The 17,058-nt window shown below is 43.8% G+C and overlaps 1 long non-coding RNA gene across 1 annotated transcript in view; it reads right to left on the bottom strand.

The window, feature by feature from the left end:
• Positions 1-17,058, bottom strand: part of LOC116394484 (uncharacterized) — a 50,773-nt gene that overhangs the window by 5,493 nt on the left and 28,222 nt on the right. The window contains exon 2 of the long non-coding RNA XR_004213466.1: positions 9,903-9,964. This is a non-coding gene — a long non-coding RNA (uncharacterized LOC116394484). The remainder of the gene's footprint in view (positions 1-9,902; positions 9,965-17,058) is intronic.

Here is a 17,058-nt window from a genome sequence, read left to right on the forward strand (position 1 = left end):
ACACACACACACACACACACACACACACACACACACACACACACACAGCTTAATCAGATTCTGTCACACAAACCCTCTCGTCTTTGTGAATGTTCGCAAATTGCAAAGTATCAGCCAGGGCCAGGCTCAAAATGTGCACAAACGTATAGGATACTGTAAATATACAGCAGATATGAACTATATTCTAAAATGAGTGTAGCTCAGGCCACAGATTCCCTTGAAGAACAAAACAATTTCTTTGTCAAGGAAAATCATAGAGCGCCATGATAAGCCTCCTTTCAGCAGCGCTCGACTGCTGTTTGGCAGCTCTGCTGTGGAATGAGCACATGTGGAAACATGTTTTAAGTGTGTTTGGCAGGAATGCAAATGATAGATGATTCGCAAATGATTCAGGTCCTATTCAGTAGGTCAGGATCTATTGCATTTATTGTAATTATTCCATTGAGCTGGCAGATGAATAAGTACGTAAATTGTTGAATAAGCACAGTAAGAGCGATAAACATACTGAGCATGCAAAGATTTCCATACTGTCTGCTTCTACTTTTAACGTCTCTTCACATCATTTTAGCTTCACTGATCCGATTTGCAACACAATGTAAAAGAAGCCGCTTGGCTGGTTGGCTGCTGTTGGACCGGTCGGCTTAATTAAACCCAGACAGTTGGAGGAAGTACAAGTCTCTGTCCCTACAGGATCTACATTAAGTCTCCACTCTGCTAATCAGAAAGCCCTTCAACTACATCAGCATGTCCCTCTGGCCCAACAAACAACCAAATCTTATTTGTCTTCGTAACCTTTTCAGGAAGCTTGAATTATTTTACTATCAAGTCTGGAAAATCAATCCCGGGCCGTCTCTGTGTTCATCACAATCATCCTAAACAGATCAGCTGTGTAGCTCATTGTCTGTTTCTTCTTTTGCCCTTGGTACCACGGAGGACAGAGGGTGGGAAGCTGTGGGTGGCAGGAAGTTGAGAGAGTCATGCCTACAATGGGGCATCAGGACTCTGTCAGTCAGCCCCAACTCAAGCGGGTCGATTCTATCTTCACAGTGACATCGGAGAAGTTTAGCGATGGAGACCGGCAGCGAGGCGAATGGAAGAGCAGAGGGACCGCTCCCTGGGTTAGATTGCACTGAATGCTCAGATAAGACGACAGGAAAGGGCAGATTGGGGCAGGGCGGCAGGGGGAGCTGGCTGGGGCTACTGTTACCCCAGGAAGAGCTCACTCATCCCTCAGATCACCTGTGGAGGTCAGGATGTGATTCAGTCACGCAGTGCCACCAGCCAGGAGTTGGACTCAATGTAAGTAGTAGGGGTCCCCTCTACAGCAACTGTGTACAATCAGTTACTGTACTGCTGGTTTAACATGTTTTGGCCAAAAAATACAAATATGTTTCTATTTAAAAATGTCTGGCAACCTTTTTTCAAAGCTTTTAGATTTGGAACAATCCAGTTGGCCATTAGTTTTCTATTAATTTCAGCGCAGAAACATAACTTGCAGAGTGACTTGAAGCATAAATAATTGTAAATTGATTATCTTGTAAACCGTTAGTCAGACAAAATGTGGACTCTGTTAAAGTTGATTATTTGCCCATTATTTTTGACATTTATATGAGCTGAACAAGCGATCAATTGATGAAAATTAAAAATAAATAAAAAACTACTGGCATAGTAAGCAACCGGGTATGGAAATGCTGTGATGCAACTCGGGAGACATATGGTTAGTCCTGCAGCACACATTCCTGACAACACACACACACACACACACACACACACACACACTGGTAAAATAAACCATGCTGTAGTATCTTCATCTGGAGTGCATTTCCTGTCCTCTTGGCTTGGCATATGTCTGCTAGTTGCTCCTTTACAACATCGCTCTCTGTTGTAGCGCCCCGCATGCACAGAAACTACTCTCCAACCATTTGAAACAGAACTTTAGGGGACAAAGACCACGACCTTAGACTTCTGTTCTGGGTGTGGAAAAAGTAAAGCGATGATATGCACTTCCCACATCTGGAAGAATCCTACACGGTGGATTATGTTGGTTCAGGGTATAGTTTTGACAAGCACCGTTTCCAGTTTTGCTTAATTCTCTCACCAAGAGTCAGAGAGTTGCAATCATCAGTGTTGCACACTGACCCAAAACTCACTTGTGGAATGAAAATTTAAGAGGACAATAAAGTAACATCAAGCAGCTCTTTAACAAGACAAATTTGACAGCACAACCCACCTCCCTTGGTGAACATGCTGTGGAATTTGTGTGTCAAATTTTACAAGGTGAGAAGTGAGGAGAGACTTCAATTCGGGAGCAACAGTGGTGATGAAACAAACAAAAAATGTCAGGAAATGATCCTCTATCAGCTTTTTAACCGAGCAGAGGTCGTAACCAGAAGTTTTCACAGGAGCTGTGAAATGTTAGTTTTGGAGTGAAAGTAAACAGCCTCTCCCATGGTGGGCCTGTACCCTACACAGAGTAAGCACATGTTTCCCATTGTGGTTAAAAGGGAAGGGGATTAAAGTGTAGTGCAGCCGGAGCCACAGCCATACACCCCATGGTGGGATCACAGTACTCTCAGGTCTTTCAGTACTGCTGATGTAGCCCAGTTGGAAGTGGCTGGTGTGTAGGGAGAAGCAGTGGCCAGATCTATCAGATGGACTAGTCAGGGTCCTCTAGAGCCCAAACATGAGGCCTTTCTTTGGGGCTGAGGAGGCAGACATGTTACCATGTTGACAGAACCGCCTGACTGAGGCGGGCAGACACTCACACAAACACAGGCAAGGTAAGGATTATGAGGAGGTGTTGAAACCCAGCGGATTTTGCTTTTTAGAGGCCCGATTCTGTCCCTATGAAAAAGAGATCACCTTCAAAGCCCTTATTAAAGACAGAAACAGAACTAGAGAAGAATGACGTATCGTGTTAATGCTCGTTGGTTTTGGCTGCAAAATACGGGGTTTTCACCCCAGGGCCTCAGGGTCAAATATGCCACATTCAGGTGCCACAGGGGACGGTTAAAGCAGGAGACTGTGACTGTGCAGCCAATTAAAGGACACTTTAAAAAGGCAAATGGTGCAAGGGACATTGAGGAAGATATGCATAGTGGAGCATAACTGCACTTACCAAAAACTGCCAATTAACCAGCACCCCATGAAGCTCAGTTGTGACCGCTTCAGCTGGACAGCTTCCATGTGCAGCGAGAAAAAAACGCTTTCTGAGCAGGGTAACAAAGGTTGTAGAGCGAGGGACGGACACTCCTTGAGGGTTTACTGAGCTTGATTCAATTCAAAATTTGCACCCAAGTCATAAAAGTGAAAAACTTGACTTTGACTCGATCGCTCCAAAACCCAACTGCCTAAGTTGGCCTTGAGTCTCAAGTTTTGAAGGCCTTGCATGAAAATGACTTGTTAGCTATGTAAACTAACAGCATGGATTGGAAATGAAAATGCTGCATCTTGGAATAGAATAGCATAGAATATTATCTTTAAATCCGTGTCTGTCCAAAATGTCATCACTTCATTGTGTCCTTTTATACTTTTGTGTAAAATATAATGCCTCCAACCACGGCTGTCGCCAGGGACATCAAAGGCATATTGATTATTGATGGTACTAAATCACATTTTTAGTTGCCAGAGGTTACTCCTCGCTTTCTCCACTTTTGACTTGCAATTTGCGTATGGAGACTTGTGACTGGATGTGTCCTAAATGACTTGAAACGTGGGTCTACTTTGCCCTAAATCATGTCTAGTACACTGTGCTCCATCCAGGGAGATGCAATTCTCACCCAGACCAGTTTAAGTCAAGTATTCCAGAGAGTTATGAAGTGTCATCCTTAACCTCCTGGCCTCAACACCCACACACATAAACAAAAGATAATTACATGTCTACATCATAAAAATGTCTGTCAGTGTTGCGTTGGTGGATCTTCTTCTGTGTATGTTTGTGGGAGGAGTTGGGGAGCCGGGATTTTGTGCAGGGCCCACAGTAAGTTTTCTCCCCCGCAAAAACATAGTGGGTGAAAAAGTATGGCATGTGCGTGAGCGTGTTTTTGAAACTGGAAACAGATTTATGTAGTGTTAGGGATCAGCTCTTTAAAAGGTCACACTGAACAAGTTAGGTCTGCTCACTAAACCCTGTTCCCTCTCTGATCCAGGTGACTCTGGGCCAATAGTTTCACAACACAAGGGACAGACACGTAAGCACTCACGACCACTTCATGACATCAGTCATTTCTGAAATCCAATGACGCCTGCTGACAAAAAAAATCTAAATACACTTTCTAGAGCCGCAGAGCAAGATGCCCTGGCATGGGAGAAGATATCTGCCACAGTAACAGAGTTACATGGGATGGAGTTAGAGGGGATATCTGTCAAACTCCCTTAATTACAAACATCCTTCAGCGACACATGTGAAATGGCACACACACTTAAACACACATTCATGCATCGACGTACTAGAAGCACGATATTGCATGCACGCGTCTGTGTGTCTGTGTGTGCGCATATTGCCCATGTACACATTAACAAAACACACACAACTCCTTATGTAAATGTCTGGGACTGCAACGGTGGAAAAAGGTGGGACGAGGACCACATCAAGTCTAATCCAGCCAGGGATTAGGACCAGGCAAACATCACCAATAATAAACAAATGACTAGCATTGTGTGGTTGCAAGCCCCGGGTGTCGAGCTGGAACCCAGCAGGATCTGGATCCAATCGGTGCGTGTAGTAGCGGCCACTTGTGAAAACTCCATGACAAACCCATAATGACCAACCAATCACCCCCCTCCCACTTTGATTTACATCTCAGACCTCAGTCCTCAACTTAATATTCAGACCAAAGGGGCCATTTTGTTACCACTACATTATTCATCATGACATTGTCTTCGTGTTAGCAGTATTCTGTGGGGCGACTATCAGATTTTGCCAGAACAAATTTTCAGGTACTGACACAGCCAACTACTTCTAACGTAAAACTTCTTCTTAGATATGATCATAAGCTGCTTCTTTCTGTTTTCATGTCATTTTGAATTAAACATCTTTGGATTTAGGAACTGGGCTGCACGGTGCTGTAGTGGTTAGCACTGTCACCTCACAGCAAGAGGGACCTGGGTTCAATCCCAGGTGGTCCTTCTGTGTGGAGTTTGCATGTTCTCCCCGTTGCAGCGTGAGTTCCCTCCGGGTTCTCCGGCTTCCTCCCACAGTCCAAAAACATGCAGCTTAGGTTATTTGGAGACTTGAAATTGCCGTAGGTGTGAATGTGAATGTTTGTCTATCTCTATATGTGTCCTGCAATGAACTGGCGACCTGTCCAGGGTGTACCCTGCCTTCGCCCAATGTTAGCTGGGATCGGCTCCAGCGCCCCACGACCCTGAACAGGATAAGCGGTTTGGATAACGGATGGATGGATGGATTTAGGAACCTTGATCGAACTAAAAAATTGATGTCGGAATAATAAGAAATTGTAAAGAAAATGTTTAAACAGACAAAAAACATTTTACAGAGTGAACAATTAATCGTAATAACAATTAAAACAGATTAATAATCAAATCAAATTGGTAGCCCTAGATTCATATTTTGGCCTTAACAGACCTTTTTGTATCACTCCCTGACATTTAATATTTGAATGTCTGGAAAGTCTTCATGCTCAAGGGCAGAAGGCATTTTATGACACAACTCAACACAAGAAAGAAAGCTGAGCAGCACACCTGTTTAGCATCATTGACAAAAATATTGATTACTTGTCTCGGTGTCACCATGGAGATTATTGGCAGAGGCCTGTTGGACAGATAAAGTAATGGGCCATAAATTCCTTTAAGTAGTAACTTAGCAGAGTGCGATGAAACTGAGATCAAAGGTAAAGCAGGGAAAGCAGTTTGTAACTTGGTCAGTGCAGTTTTCTGCGACTAGGAAAAAGTGTGCAAGAGGTAAAAATGCAGACACAGCATGTTTCCCTCCATCTGTTCTACCAGCCCTTTTGTCTTATGTGACATCAGATGAGATGCTCCAATACGTCTCAACTTGGGTGAATGTTCGGAGGCCTTAATCTCACTCTGTATATGTGTGTGTGTGTGTGTGCTGAGAGCTATGTCTTCCCTTTGCTCTAATCCACCTATTTTGTTCTGCTCCACTGTTCAGATTCAAGGTGGAAAAGTGCCCAGACCGCAACGTTTTGTTTTCTCCGTCTGTCTGGCCCACAGCGCTTTACCTGCTGAGCCCCGAGACTCACCAAGCCTTAAGGACTCTGTTGCTTTAAACCTGTCCCCAAACATGTCTCCTGGCCTGCACAAAAGCCATCTGGGGTGCGGCTGAGGGCTTTAGCAACAAAATAACTCTTTCAATCTGCACTCCGCATGGTTCTGACTGCAGGGCGCTGAGGTCGCCAATACCAAGAAGACTCTTACTGGACTTCCTCCTCCTTCTCCCCCCACCCCTCTAATCCTGGCCTACATGACTGACTCCAACTCAATGCCCCACACGCCAGAGGTGGGAGCCAAAAGCACTGTGAGATTCAAAAAAGACCACCTGCTCATCAAACTAAATTGCACTCACTCAGGGCAAAGGGGAACAGAGAGAATGAAAAGGAGGGGGAGCAAGAGAAAAAAAATAAGTACGAATAAAAAGAAAGACAAGTCACTGCTCTCCCTCTGTGATCTTGGCAGACAAAAGAACAAATTGCATTTCTGCGTCATGGCACCCGAGGGTCAAAATCGGCATAGGATCCCTCTCAGTGCTGTTTGTATGCGAGCATGCTGATAACGGTTCCATCAGTTCCCACAAGAGAGCCAGAGAGGTGCACAGGCCTACGTCTGAGCCTTTCATCTTGGCTTCTTTTGTATTCCGCCACACTCTGTTGTCTCTCTCCTCTATTTGGCGGAATTGACTGTTATTATTCCAAACAGCATTATCTTTATTAATGCCACAGGTCTCAGGACTGTGCACTCCCCGGGAGCCGGGTCTGGACCGAGCTGCAAGCAATCTCCCTAGATAAAAGCTCAGCGGAGAGCTGTATGCAAGCCAGACAGCTCCAACAGGCCTTCATCCTCCCCTCCTCATTCTCAGAGAGAGGTATAGGCCCTACAAAGACCAAGATATGGCTTTAATCTCAGCACTTTCAGTCAGAAACATTTGAACTGAGAGCAGCTCTCTGGGAGGCTATCAGAAGCCACCGGTCACAACAAACAAATGGTATTCTAGTAAATACATGAAATAATATTTGAAAGTTGCAAAAAGAAAATTATCCATAATGACTAAGTTTTAAAAAACCTGGATTTTTGAGGGAAAGGCTCTGGAGTCACAAACTGTTCAGGTTATAGGCCATGAAACTTTATCTGCTGGTGCTACAGTTTGTGAGTGTGCCCTCCATTTCTACTGTGGCTTATATTGTTGGTGGCTCGTATGGACTTAGAGCTGAGGCAGTTTCCCGAAGTCAGCCATGCATGATGAGTTATTCTAAAGATGGTGTGGAGAGCTGACGTGTGGCCGGGCCGGGCCAGGGCAGCGGCTGGGGTCTCGGCTTAGTGCCTCGAGCCCCTCGCTCCAGTGGTCACACAGCATCAGCTCCCGGCCCGAGCCCGGACACTGATTTATGGGACAGGGGGATTACCATCAAACCAGCCGTGAGGACCACCCAGATGGGTGGCACAGGACGACAGCCGCACAAACAGACACAGGCACACACATTCAGATGTACTAAATATATTCACACCAGCACTAACGTGGACCTTTTCCACACAGATGCCCGCAGAAATCCACACACTTCAACAAATAGTGACTTGAACGCAAACGAAATGCGTTGCTATATAAAGATGTTTAAAGATTAAAACCCTCTGTAAATAAACAAGCATGAAAAGCTGCACATGCCATTTGTAATGACTCTGTTAACCGCTCAAGTGCAGTGGGAGGGATTGGTTTGCTGAGGCTTCCTCATTACCACAAAGCGAGGGAGCCAAATTTGCTCATCGGGGTTCATATGTACGTATAGGACAGGATGTGCCTGGTTAGAAGTAATTCCTCTCAATCACGTCATACCCCTTTTTCTCTTTTTTTCTTAATTCAGTTCGCAAAATGCATAATTGAAGAGTGACGACTTGTGTAATTTTCTATCTCAACTGACCCAGGTCTAGAACAAGAACGTTCCATGTAGTTACAGATGGAGAGCATGAGGGGCCAGGCTCAAACACTGCATGGCTTCCATCAAAACATTTGTAAAAATGATCTGAAGTTGGTGACATTCAACTTGATGATGATGATCAATTCACTTTCCACTTTTGCTCAATGAAAAAAGGTCTGGACACGTCTCACTTTCATTCCCGAATGCATTTACCATCCTTAATACTTTCCCCACCGAGTCAAATGTTCATCCAAGGACACGAGCAAATACGCAGAGAAAGACGGGAGAGAAAAAAAAAAGGAAAGAAAAGCACATATTTCTCACTTGCCGGGGGCGCAGCACCAGTTGGATGAGCTGAACAATAAGAGTCAATGACAAATCGGACGTGGTGCATTCCTTGGGCAAACACTCGCTTCATAAAGGGAGACAGGTAGGCAAACACTCACCTGCCCTAAGCTAATAACTTGTGTGAGGGCAAACACAAAAAACACACACAAATACACACACATACGTACACGCTTGAGCTTCGATATGTTGAGACAATGATGGGGATTAAACTGTGTTAGTATAGAGAGAAAGGACCATATTTCATCTAAGAGAGCATTTTATTATTTTGTACCAAAATCATAGCAATAAAAATGCAGGAGATATGTGCTCCATAAAGCGCAGTGTGTCCATTTTTGATTGTGTGTTTAAAAATGTCTGCATGCTTGTATGTCGGGAAACCATCAATGGTCTGTACTTACTTTCCTACTAAACACATCACACACATTCTCCCCTGAGGCCTTCTTTCCCAGCAGAGCAACGCTCCAGTGACAGCAGCGCTGCTCTCAGTGGGATGCACCCGCAACACTTCCTGACCATGTGACTTCCTTTCAGCTGCCTTTCGATTGGACGCTCAGAGGCAACGAGGATGAAGAGAAGAGGGGGGCGGTTGTGGCTTGGAGCTGGTTGGCAGCGGACACAAATTCCTGCCCCATTGCCATGGAGATGAGTCAACAGCAGGTCGGGAGGGCAGAGAAGGCCGGGGGTTGTGGGGCACAGGCTGACCCTGCTGTAGTTAACAATTCATCCCCGTATCCGGCTCCCAAATGATTGGGCAAACACGGAGTGCTGCGGAGTCAAAAGGGCCCAGAGGGGCTGAGAGAGGGGCATCACCCTGGGGTGACATGCTGACAGGCACACACTGGTTGGTGGAGGGTGGACCAGCTGAACGAGGGAGTAAGGGATAGGGGGGCACCGGTGGGGAGGAAGGGGGGCATGATGGGATGTGGGAGAGGGGCCAAGTACATTGAGTACAGCAGAATACAGCACAGTCACAACACAGTACTGATGGCTGTGCCTTTAAAAAGCTGCGTAATTAAATGGTTTGAGTTAAAAAACCCATTTTCAGGATGAGAACGATCTCTTTGGGACATCACAACAAATATCCCTCGGTAAATGATATCTATATTCCTTATGTTAAGCTAAATAATTGATATTTGTCTCCCAGTTGTGCCAATAGTTCCGTTAGATATATCAACACTATAGAAACACTAAAAGTCTCTCTGGCATACATTTGTTTTGTTACAGGTAGTGAAAACATTCAACATGCCTGGGTGAGCTGCAAGAGCTGTAAGGTAAAACACCACTGGACAAAATAAGAATAAGAATACAACACTTATGGCAGCTAAGCCGGGACACGTGGTTCAGCCCACGGACACAGTGTGCTTGTGGTGTTTCAGTTCTCTCCTGTAAACTTCTGCTTAGACTTATTAGCTTATATTTCTTTAGAAACACATATAGGCTACTCACCAGAAATTCCCTGGGAAGCAATTAAAGGTCGACATCTCATTCCAAGAATTTGGATCCCTTCACTGTGAGAAAAAAAAAAAAATCAAAAGAGGACAAACGTCACTTCATAAAACTACAGCATATAGTATTCCATTGCTATATCTGCTCAACTCTTTACTCCATTTGTTCAGCTGGGTTCATTTAGGTAAAACAGTGTTAGAGCATGTAATATGAGGTACGAATGGAAAATAGTTCAGAGTCTCAACCCACAGGACCAGGTTCCCAAAACACTGACCACTTTACAGCGGTGCAGAGCGGCGCTTCACAAGAATGGGTCAGGGACAGAAATAACAGACGGGCGACGGGCGGATCTAATCAATGTCACATCATACTGTTCTTATAATAGGCTAGACTTTATCTAGTGTACGGTTTTTCATGCACTGTCACAGCTTGGTTTGTTCCTGAAAGTGGCAAAACCAAATCTCAATATCCACTTGGCCATCTCACTTTAAAAGGGTTGAAACGCCACCATCACAACAGACCATTCACTGGGCAGCGGTGTAAGGAGGGTGTGTTGGCAGAGAGGACCCGTTACTGGTTCTCCGCTGCTACTCACGTCAGAGTACAGGGTGTACGTAAACACTCCTTGAGCATGTCATTCCTTTAGTGGGAATTAGTGTCCTCTCTGTAATAATCCACCCGACAAATCTTATAAATGAAAAGCAGGACTGCATCATTTATAGTGTGTCTGTAAGAAGAAGAAAAAAAAGAGGAAAGAAAGGGACAAAAACAGAGGAGAAAAAAAGGAAGGCCGTGATAAAAATAGCAGATGTTGAGAGTCACTTCTCGAAAGGTGTGTCATTCAGGGAGTTTGGGACGAACTTTTGGCCGCGGCCGAGCTCTAAATTTAGCATATTTACTAAAATAAAAAGAGAGTTCAGTTGCTGGCACTGGAGCTTTCTCCTCCCCGTTTATGACCTCAGCGGTGCAGCCGGCGTCACTCATGACGAAATACAAACCATATAAAACAACAAAAAAAAGACCTCCTCAAATACTCCGAGTACGCGAGGAAGCAACCGCAATTTAGTGTTCCCCGTAAATGATCTTACTTTGGCAATCCAAGTCCAGATCAACAGAATAATGTGGTTTTGCACATTCTAAATTTAGAACAGAGTTTGGGCATGAATTACCTTTTACATAACAACTTTTAGCACAACAGCCTCTTGTTTGATTTGCAGAAATTTAGAACTAAAGTAACTTTCTATGAGTGCACACTTGACTGTATGCACATGAAGGGAATGAAGGATGTATATGAGAATAGCTACTGTGGTTTTTAACTGTACTCGTGCATGCCGATGAGCCTGTGTGTGGCAGGCTGGGGAGGATGCCCCTGGGCCAGTAAGTGAAGCAGAAGTCCGATCTAAGCTCCAAAGCATGCGAGTATCAGGCCTGTAACTAAAAACACAAGCATAAACATAGGCGATGTTAGGGATTACACCCTGCGATACCGCCGCAGGAAACCGCAGACAGCACAGGTGTAGAGCCATCACCACGGACACATTCTTCCCCATCTCCGCTCTGCCGGTGGAGGTCTGACTGACAGCTCGTCGTCGGGCCCTTGTTGGCTGTGTGTGAGACTTGTGTAAACATCTGCGGGCGTTTGTGTGCCTGTGTGCGCGTGTGGGAGTGGGAGCCACAGGTGAGGAGGACACACACAAACACACACTCGCACAGACACACAAACACAGAAGGATTACAATGGCCGAATGTCATGTCAAAAAAAAGCCTTGCAGCACAATACCACACACTCCGCAAGACTTTCCTTCGAGAAACAGTTTTATTGATTGTATTTCATATTATTTGTCTCACTTTCCCTTGAGAGTTGAATCTGATCTGATCTGATCAATTGTGAAAAAAAAACAACACATGTGCTACTGTAGTAGCAATCATGTAAAGAGCAGCACAAAAGTAGGATGTTTTTAAGTGTTTTCTAGTGAATAAAAATAATAGGATTTAGCGAGAGCAGCAGGGATGAAGGGAGAGACTGTACAGTTCCTCAGTGAACAGCACCCTCTAGAGCAACACCCTACATTCAATCCTGCACCTCTCTCTTATTGTTGCTGCTCGTCTTTTCATAAACAGCAGAAAATCATAATGGCAGACTCATTACTAACAATTCCTTCATGTAAAAATGCCAACAGAGAAAAAACCTGTTGATTGTTAAAAAGAGAAAATCCGACAAGCTTGCATTTTATGGTTATTTATAAGCAGGGTGTCCTATTTCTGAGCCACATTATGAAGGATTATAGAGGTGAGGTCGAGCCACTCATTTTCCCAGTGTGAGTTGATAATGAGGCAGGCCGTTATTAAGATGTTTGCTTTAATCGTGTGCAGGGTTATTAGGGGCGGTTTACTGTACACAAGAGAGATTAACATGGGCCACGCATGGCGGAAAGAGCCGAGGAGGCCAACGATAAGCCAGCTACCCACAACTGTGAAGCGGGCTGAGAAATATGAGCGTACAGTAGGACATGAAACCCAGCAAGACAAACCTCTCCCTCTCTTTCTCTCTGCCTCATTCGCCCTCTCTCTCTCTCTCTCCCCGTTCGCCTCAAATCATGTTACACAACCACAAAGGAATGCCTCGTATATCGGAGACAGATTTAAAACAAGCGGAAAGAAAAAGAACAGTAAAGAGAGGATCGCAGAGGGATCTATAGAAGCAGTGGGTTTTGTTTGCTTCCTTTCTGTTTGTATAAAAAGGACAACATGGCAGGGAGCTTGGCAGTACTATAAAAGGCACACTGCAGTGACACACAAGTCCAGACACTTCACACATGCTTACATAAACTAAATCAGCCCGAGACACAGTGGTGTGCACCAACCAGGGAGCACTACACGCTTCCTCTAGATTTTTCCATGCCGTCAATAAAAAAATAGACATTGTACTGTTTTCGATACATTTTGTTGGAATTTAGGGAGCACTTGCAAATCCATCATTTTATGAGCTTTCAAACTTTCCCCACAGAATTCCCAACCCCTTTATTTTCCGTGCATTTGACCCAAACGCATTAAAGTAGCACTCAATTAGGACGGAACACTCCGTGTGCTACTCAAACATGACATATAGCACCCACCGCCTGTAATAATGAGACACTTGTTTTTAAAAAGTCTATTTCATTGAAATGTAGACAGTGGAAAGTCCTTCATTAAATACAATTAAAGAAGAGAAAAGGGTGTTAAAGTTGTGAACTGAGGCCCACACTTGTGCATTATCAACCCTCCAAGTGCTAAAGCACGGATTTGGTCTTCGCCAACATTTTGCTGGTCTTTGTTGCTTTATCTCGGTCAGTTGCACAACTAATAAACCACCAAAACCTGGGATGAAAGTGAACATTTCACAAGCACGGTCCGACTGCATTGGGAGACGGTGTGTGTGCTGTGTGTGTGTATCAAGTTAGCAGAAGGTCATGGTGGTGAAGTATTAGAGCACTGTTTGCTCTCTTCCATGTACTCTTGGGGACCAGCCTGTTTGAGAGTTTGAACAGTGACGTGTGAAACCCGTAAAAACAGGACATAGCGCCGCTCTGTTTGCTTAAGAACACCCAAAGAACGGACTGCCACTACAAAACAAATCCCTCAGCCTGCATTCCTCCTGTCCATCAAACCCTACCTGTTGAACAAGATATGACACAGAGCGGAAAAGGTAGTTACAAGAAGATCTACTTCATGGGGGGGGGGGGGGGGGCTTGCAATTTGTTCAGAAGTTGTCAGCGCTCTGGTCTTCATATCTGACCCAAGGAAAGAGGCAGGCATGCACACGTTTTCATGAGCATATATTCTCTTTCCCTCCCTCCTCTGAGTGTGACCATGTGCAAACAAACACAGAGACAATATAGAGTTTTTAAGCATCCATTAATCACTAAGAACCCTAATGGTAAATAATGATGATGATTGTACTTTATATATTTAATTTTCTTATGAAGTGTTGGACACAAGTCAGGGATAAATTGATGAAGTTACTTTCATGTTGCTGTTGCATTATTTATGATCCTTTTAAAATTATATTAAACCACAGAATTACAGATGGACTTAATTACACTTTGGTGAACTAAGCTAGAGCTGCTTGCAATAATCAACACTACAATAAGAATTCAATATTAAATCAAACAACATCTAACACACACTATTCATTTATTACAGGTTCTAAAATATGGTGCTTTGTTTAAATTTGTTTAAATAGGAAACAAATAATCAACAGATTAGGGCAGTAATTAGTGATCTTATTTATTCTTGCTGCTTTTTTTTTTAATACATTTTTTTCAGATTAACTGATTAATTGTTTGGTCCGTAACACATGAAAAAACTGTAAAAATGTCCAAAATTCAAGGAGACTGTTTCAAATCTTGTTACGTCCGACCAACAGTCCAAAACCACAAACACTATTTAATTGACTAAAATGCAAGATAAAGAGAAGCAGCTATTTTTAAAAAGCAGTCAATTACTTAATCATGAAAATACTTGATTGTTTGCACACTATCACGATTACCACAAGAGAGTGGGATGCAATTTACAAGTTTCCCCATAAATTGCGTCTTTTTGAAACACCAAAGGCAAGAGACAGTTTAACACCGGCTGCCTTCTGTCCAGTATCTGTTATATGAAACATTTTAATGATGTTTTCAGCAGAGATGCCCAACTTCCCCTCATGCAACATGTGATTCAGCCCATGAAGACAAACCGATGGATCCGATAGTAAAACTGGGTGGAAATCCATCAATTCGAACATATGAAAGGGGAGAGAGGCACCACAAGATTCAACCCCCCCCCCCTCCCCTCCCCTTGCCATCATCCTCGTATCAGAGGAGCCATTGGGGAGAACTGGATGTGATTTGTATGTGTGTTTTTGAAGAGGGGTGCTCATAAACAGCCATGAAAGGGGCCCCTCTATTCAGCCCGCAAGCAAAGATGCGCTTCATTGGACCAGTCTTTTGTTTTCCGCTGTTCACAAAACCTTAAGCACAGAAAAAAAAAGGGGGTTGATTCTCTCGATGTGTGCTGGCCCAAATGATGCCATTAGATTGGTGCCCGCTTTGGGTGAAAAAGGCTTCAGTAGCGCTTGAAGTGATTTAAAAGGTGCAGGAGAGAGCTGCCTGCAAATCCTGTTTGGGAATAACACTGGAGGAGAATGGGGAGGCAAAATGCCAAGCTAGTAATTATTCTATAGTATGCAAAAATGCTCTCAACTCCATGAGTGCCGTGGATGTTAAAACAAAAGATGCGGAACATTCCTTTGTCACGTGATGAGGGTCAATGTGCTGCGGTAGTGCGTGGGGTCAGGAAGTTCACCAAAGTTCCCACGCTGCCTCACACCATAAGATCACGGTTAAAGCCTGGAACACTCTTCATTATTGAATTTTGTTTCCGAAAAAGGGCCAGCGCCCAAGTGCTCACAGAGGGATGAGCCATCAGAAACAATAAATACAGAGGACTTCCTCTTCAGCATTACAAGGCTAACACACCGAAGAATGTTTGAAAAAAACGTTTACTTTTTCACATGAAACTTTGCAAGAACTTTCGTCAGGTGGTGATGTCACAGTGAAACAATTACTAAACAGTACAGATTTGTCATCTATTGATAAAGTTACACTATAATGAAAAACACGGCGCTGACGAAACGGTCTAGAACTATTCCGGTGAAGCAAGCAGGTGATAGTGTGACAATGACACCCAGCCAATGGCATTGTGCAGGGCATGTCATCGCGGTGCCCGTTCGCCCGACAGCAACCTAATAGGCATGAGAACCTCGCAGTGTCAACAAAAGGGACAGTGCCAAACAAAACCACTTGTTGTGAGTGAGAGGGCTCCTGAACAGGCTAGGTCCGGTTCCACTCTGCTCAGCCCCCATTTACATTTTCATTTCCTCCTCGACATCTCAGCTATCAGAAAGAACATTTCATTGTTTGTTTTTTTTAACAAATTAACAAATTTTCAGCAGCCAACCATGCACACTCTCAAAAATATTCTTTTGAGGTTGTATTTGTTTATTTGACTATTTTGTTGTTGCTGTTGCCCAGTAAAGGACTGACACTACCACTATAACATTTAGGAATAATTTGCAGGTAGGTTAAAGTTATGAGTGATTATTATACTATTACATTAGTGGTTATATGATTATTGACGTGTAATTAGTCTTGTAAATATATAATGTGTATCAAAAAAAATGGTAGATGCAAAAGTGCTGGAAAATTATAATCTGTAAAAACATCATTAGAAATGGGTATTTAAACACACCAGGTGAGCTGACGAGTGAGTTGGTTGGAGAAATTCAGTTTGCCAGCTGTCTGGCCTGCAAAGTAATATCACCTCTGATTGCACTGGACACCTCACTTATCAGTGCTCATTAGTAACACAGTTTGAGATAAAGTTTCAAGGAAGTTCAAGGAACTTATGTTGAAATCGATACCACAGCAACTGCTCCTCAACAGCACTCTGTTTCCCAACAACTGTATATGTAAAAGATAATAAAATCAAAAACACAATTAACTACTTATCCCCATCTCCGCCCAATCTTCGCAGAGTCATCAACTTCATCAACTCATCATTCTATCAACCTCATCAGCCACCATCACCACCAGTGTCTGGACTCCACGGGGGGGATCTATATTGTTGCCACTCAGGGCAATCGCAACTCGATCACAAATCTCCTCGTTGAGTTCAAGTGCCAAAGAATTTCTGTGTAACTCATTAACGCAGCATCTGTCATAATAAATGTTAACTACTAATCATTCACTTGTCTCTCCTGATTGAAATCGTTTTTGTGGCCGATTCATGACTGTATGCTCAAGGACCTCTCGTGGCTGCCGTCATTCATTTTGAAAAACACATTTTTATTGACTGTTTGATACCATTTTTCGCTGCTGACTCCTCACTCCTCTTAACTGGCTGGTATGCGGCTGCAAGTGATCAACAATTGCTTCAGTTTGGCATCTTGTTTCCGCTAGGGATTAGGAATTGTTCCAGTCCAGATTTCCGCGCCTTGGTGAGTCGCAAACGTCAGTCCAGTAGTACTCCTGATCTATTTTTCCATCAAGCGTGATGCATGTGATCGTGTGTGTGGTTGAGCGAGTGAGAGAGAGAGAGAGAGAGAGAGAGAGAGAGAGAGAGAGAGAGAGAG

The sequence above is a fragment of the Anarrhichthys ocellatus genome, unplaced genomic scaffold, assembly GCF_004355925.1.
Source record: "Anarrhichthys ocellatus isolate YVR2014 unplaced genomic scaffold, GSC_Weel_1.0 scaffold40, whole genome shotgun sequence".
In the NCBI taxonomy this organism is placed as follows: domain Eukaryota; kingdom Metazoa; phylum Chordata; class Actinopteri; order Perciformes; family Anarhichadidae; genus Anarrhichthys; species Anarrhichthys ocellatus.